Here is a 6,000-nt window from a genome sequence, read left to right on the forward strand (position 1 = left end):
AATTTACTGTTTTAAAAAGAACAAATAATTATTTTAATTGTTTTATGGTATTTGAGTATTTATGTTTTTTCCAAATGAAATTTAATTTATGTATAATTTTTATTTTATATTTAAATTGAAATAATTATTTAAATTAATTTACTTAGTTTACTTTAACAACCTCCAAGCGCATTCGCATCTGAGATCTCAGAACCAGAATCGGTAGTCTTCTCTCGACGCCACAGCCGACATTCGTGATGAAAGCAATTAACCGCATTTTAGTTTTGGTTGTGGCTGTTCAAAGACAGATGTCGCTGATCGCATAAGTTGTTCGAAATCGCCGAAATGGTAGGCCCTCGCTTTAGCACATACTAGTTAATGAACTAGTATTTATACTGACTGGTTTGGAATTTCACTGCGGAGAACTGGTATAATTATAGTCCATGACGAACTGGTATGACTTCGCTATTTAATACCAGTTTTCGAACTAGAATTTCTACCAACTAGTTTATTTTTTTCTACGAGGAACTGGTATAATTACGGTCCATAATGAACTAGTATGACTTTTATCCTTAAATAATAGTTCATGAACTGGAATTTGTGCATACTGGTTCAGCTTTTCGCTGCAAGGTTCTTAGAAAAGCGAAAAAACATCTTCCATACAACGCCCTAAAAAGTTTTCAGGATTAGCTGTTGTGAGTGATCGCGAATAGAGCACATGCATTGTTTATCTCATTTATGTAGGTGCACTCCCAAAACTCATACAAAATAAAATTTTATGAAAACGTACGTATTTACGAAATATCTGGTATTCAGGGAAATCCCAATTAAACCACAGAACTCCGCTCTTAGCGAAATGCAGTTTGAAGAAAAATTCACTACCTGCTACAACTCTAAAATGAACGAAATCACGTGCTCTATTTCCATAAATATTTCTAAAGCATACTAATTATTAGTGGAAAATAAACAAAAAGAAAGCTGCTGCAATATTGTATCTACACTGAGAAAAGAGTTTAGTTACATCAACTAAATATGTTTTTCTCAACACATGATTTAGTTATAGTCACATTATTTGGTTATAGTTACCAAATCATGTGTTGGTAGAAATATATTTGGCTGACTTTTTTCTGAGTGTACATACATACATACCTCAGGCTAAAAGGCTCACAAGTAAATTTTTTCGTCTTTCCGAGGTCGTAGTAAAACCAACTCTTAGCTATTATTTGATTATTGCTGCAAAATTTTTGCTCATTCTGCGCTACTGTTCAGTAAATAACTATGCACTTATATAAGTACATGCATATAGATACACACATATATACATACATATGTATGTGTGCATGGATATGGAATGCAGACCTTCGTTTTATTGAGTTTTCTTCTAAGTAATACATACATCCATACATATTCTTATTCTATTTACGAGTGTATATTTTTGGTTTCTTATTAATATCCTTATAATGGCGAATCAAAACATTTAAAAGAAACAAAAAATTTATATGTATTGTTTTTTCTGCTTTTCTTTATTCTCAGTCTTCACCAGACACCCACTTTTCTCATTAGTCAATCTTATCCCCACTAAGTTCCATTTATTAGATATAAAAAATAAACGCAATCATTATAATAAAATAACATGCAGATACACCATTATACTTAAAAGTGTACGCTTGGAATATACTTTAACTACACGTACATACATACATATACAGTATCGGTCATATCTATAGCACGCCATTTCAAAGTGATATTGTGTGCCACTTATGTTTATTTATTAATTTTTAAGAATTTTCAATTAAAATTTAGTTCATTCTCAGACAAACCCCATATATACCCAAGTTTAAAAATTTGTAGAAAACTTCAAAAAAGTGCAACAAAATTTCACCTAAATTTCAAACTTTTTTCTCGGAAGTATTAGAATTTTTTTGAGTAAACAGTTTTTTAGCCCCTGCAATTTTAGTCTGATACTGTGCAAATTTCAAGTGGCTCCTAATTACCGTTAATTTTTTAGAATTTTTTTTTCGCATTGGCTTCCATATAATGAATAAACTCAATTTATTTGTATATGGAAGAAAACCGCAACACCTTTGGCGAAAAAAATTCTAAAAAATCAACGGTTACCTTTAACCACTTGAAACTTGCACATTATCAGACTAAAATTGATTGGGCTATAAAACTGTGTATTCAGAAAAATTCTAACACTTGCACATTATCAGACTAAAATTGATTGGGCTATAAAACTGTGTATTCAGAAAAATTCTAACACTTCCGAGAAAAAAGTTTGAAATTTATATGAAAATTTGTTGCACTTTTTTGTAGTATTCTACAAATTGTTAAACTTGGGTTTATATGGGTTTTGTTAGAGAAAGAACTATATTTTAATTGAAAATTCTTAAAAATAAATAAACATAAGTGGCACACAATATCACTTTGAAATGGCGTGCTATAGATATGACCGATACTGTATGTTACCACCATAGTTCAAATTTGAAAATTTTTCGCGATAAGTTTATCGCGATAAGCTGTTGTGAGTGATCGCGAATGGATTATTTGCATCGTTTTTCTCATTTATTAGAGGCCGACATCGGCAATGCTCGGAGTTCTCATATTCGAGTGAGAGGAAATTTCTTTGCTTTTTTCGATCGCGAATGAAAAGCAGCGGAAATTTTTTTGTCGATCGCATTCCGAATGTGAGAAATGATGAATTTGTTTGCATTTTTCACTCGCGATAAAAGAATGCAAAAATTGATTTGGAATATTATCGATCGCGAATGTGAGTGAGAATTTCCGAACCCTGATTTAAACACAGACAATTATCACTAGCCCATCGCGAAATAGCAGACAAATCATTATTTACTTTAAAACACAAATCCTCAACAAGACCAACACGACTAGACAAGTACACCTGGATATCATCAGCGTACGTATGCACATTGACAAATTGACACACAGAGAATACATCATTGACAAAAATACTGAACAACAGAAGTCCTAGGACAGACCCCTGTGGGACACCCGTTGGGCCAGTTTTAAAACTAGAGCAGGCTTTCTTACTTACTTTTTGTAGCCTGCCTTCAAGATAGCTCGACTTTAATTTTATAGAGTTGTCCGAAAATCCAAAGAAAAATTTTAATTTCTTGCAAAGATGGTCATGGTTAACCATGTCAAATGCCTTAGAAAAATCTAAGAGGCAAAGAAGAGTCAAGTCGTTATTGTCAAAATGTATCCTTATGTCGTCAAGTATTTTTATCACAGCAGTGGAGCAACTATGTTTTGGTCTAAGCCCGGACTATATAATAAATTGTTTTGCTGGATTTAGGACGAGATTTGCGCTGCCATTAAGGACTCACGTACCTTTGCAAGCACTGGCAGTATGCTGGTTTTGGCGACTGGGAGTATGGGAAACACGAAGTCGTAAAACAATGATTTATTATGTGAGTAATCGTACCTACAATGAATGGTAGGGCGAATTTTTTTGAGACCTAATACCAAACACAGCCTTCAGAACTTCACCTTCGCTAACTCCCACATTTTAAAATTCCATTTCAATATTACTCTGAGTCCAACAGGTTCCCGAGGTTTGAGGAGCAGTATTAGTTCTAGCAGAAAAGGAGAAATATTCATTTAAAACATTAGCATCTAAGTCACAGTCTGGTTTCCAACTGCCATGGACCTTTAGATTTTTTAATTTGCGCCACCAAACTTTAGGCGGAATTGATGCATCCAGCTTACAGTATTTACGCTTTGCTTGTCTTATGATAGCAGTGGCTGTATTGCAAGCACTTTTATACTGAGACCAGAGATTGGCAAACGATGCTGATTTTGTGATTTTAAGCCTGCTCACATTAAAAACGGGGGATGAACGAACACCAGCGCATAGCGTGCAGTGCTTGCAAATACACCCACCGCAAGTGAACGATACTTATAACAGCTCATACTGATGTTGACTTCGGCAAACCAGTATTCCGAGTGAACGAAAGCACGATACTGCATTTGGACGGTTGCCGAACAGAAATCTAAATAGATCCAATTGGATACATTGTTAGACGAATTTTTGCGGGATACTTATTTTTTCCGGTCAGTATAAATGTGGATACTTTTTTAAATAGGCCAAAATTTTATATTTCCTATAAAGTTTTTTTTCGTTCAAAAATCGATTTTCAGTAAAGATGGTAGAAAGCATTACGTTTTCTAAACGTATGAAGAATCGCTACTTAAGCGTGAAATTAAAGCATTTTATTTTTTGTGAACGAAGCAATGAACATATGAAGAGATCTCACCAAAACAGGTATAAGCGCAATTGTGTTAATTAGCTTAAAAGGATGCTTTAAGCAAGATCTTAATATAGGTACATATCGTCGTTTAGAGTACAAACCGCGTATCAACAAAAGGCAAAACCGCGAATCAAGATAATGCAAAACCGCGTATGTGACGTTGCATAAATTATTTTCTAAAGAGTAAAAACACTTATGTTTTAAAATGGTTCCCTTTTTTCATAGAGCAATCGCATTTCTGGCTAGTATATTTCAGGACGAATGGATCAGGATTGAGCCAAGAGCTTGTGTGAGCAAATCCAATTTTTGGTAGCAAATGTCAGTTACGCGGTTTTGCAGAATGACGATACACGGTTTTGTACTTTAAACGACGATATATATAAAGTAAATTATACTCTTTCTGTAGTAATCTCTTTCATATCATTTATTTTCATTTGTTAATTTAAAAAGAAAGAAGATTTCAACGTAGTTTAAAAAACTAAATTTGATTTATTTAAGGAAACTTGTATGAATTTTATTGAAAAGACTTTAAATACACTCTAAAAAATTTTTGTTTATTTGCGCATATTAAGAGGTAACCAGTTTCCTCTTTTAATGTGTGCAAATTTGCACGCCGTGTAATAAAATTAATCATTGCCTGTTTACTTTTACATACCAATTTTTCGCAAAGAGCAAAATTACACATAAAATGTTTAAAATAAAGTAATGTTTATTATTAGTAGGAAATGTATTTGTAGTTTGAAAATTTTTGCAATTTTAAAGATTCTATATATGTGTATTTATGTGTATATTTTAGATTTCTCAAGTTCAAAATCAAATACTGAACATCTCATACGTATACAGATTCTCGTTGAAAAATAGATACTTTTCAGTAGTAGTTTTACATGCTCTTTTTAGAGTGTACTTGCTATTTATTATACTTGCTTTGCAAAATACTTATGCACAAAAAATGTACTTTATAAATTGACATTACAAATGTTTGATTTTATGTATATGTTTTCCAAGTCCTTAGGATGGATTAAATTATGTCTTTTTCATGAAAATGTTTGGTTTTCTTACAAATTATGAGATGTATATGTAAAAAAAGAAAATTGGATACGTTTGGATACATTTTTGGCTTGGTCAGTGATACATTTTCTTGAGACGGCGCGGCAACACTGTTGCCGAAAGCATGAGAGCTCATTTGTTGCAGAAGTCGTTTGACTTGTTGCTGAAAGCCATTTGATTTGTTGCTGAAGGCATCAAACGTTGCCGAAGTCATGATACTGTATTTCAAAAACAATTCAACGACATTTGTTTGTTTGAAATTAAGCATTGATATGTAATACATACATACATACGCATGCACATTCCTCAAAACTAGCCTGCCGACACGCTCTTGCCGCCAGCAGTGAGTAAAGCAATTGAATGGTAGACGCGCTATAAATACATACATACATACGAGACGATAAATTACCCTTTACTACATTCTACGTGCTTTCGGCAACAAGTCAAATGGTTTTCAGCAACAAGTCAGAGGACTTTCAGCAACAAGTCAAACGACTTCTGCAACAAATGAACTGCGGCGTCTTGCTTCGCCAACCGTCCAAATGAGTTCTCATGCTTTCGGCAACCGTTCAAATGCCGGGTTTGCTAGTTTCGTGAACGAGCATTCGGAGTACTGGTTTGCCGAAGTCAATATCAGTATGAGCTGTTATAAGTATCGTTCACTTGTGGTGGCTGTATTTGCAAGACAGCACGCTATGCGCTG

General features: G+C 33.7%; 1 protein-coding gene and 1 long non-coding RNA gene across 4 annotated transcripts in view; one reads left to right on the top strand and one right to left on the bottom strand.

Moving 5' to 3' along the window:
* Nucleotides 1-6,000, top strand: part of LOC108358330 (serine-rich adhesin for platelets-like) — a 244,319-nt gene that overhangs the window by 20,484 nt on the left and 217,835 nt on the right. The window lies entirely within an intron of this gene.
* LOC108358331 (uncharacterized) overlaps nucleotides 4,885-6,000 on the bottom strand; it is a 12,514-nt gene continuing 11,398 nt past the window's right edge. Inside the window, exon 4 of the long non-coding RNA XR_001846753.1 lies at nucleotides 4,885-4,894. This is a non-coding gene — a long non-coding RNA (uncharacterized LOC108358331). The remainder of the gene's footprint in view (nucleotides 4,895-6,000) is intronic.

This window comes from Rhagoletis zephyria, unplaced genomic scaffold (assembly GCF_001687245.7).
Source record: "Rhagoletis zephyria isolate East Lansing unplaced genomic scaffold, Rhagoletis_zephyria_1.1 Rzeph_scaffold_00237, whole genome shotgun sequence".
NCBI classification, from domain to species: domain Eukaryota; kingdom Metazoa; phylum Arthropoda; class Insecta; order Diptera; family Tephritidae; genus Rhagoletis; species Rhagoletis zephyria.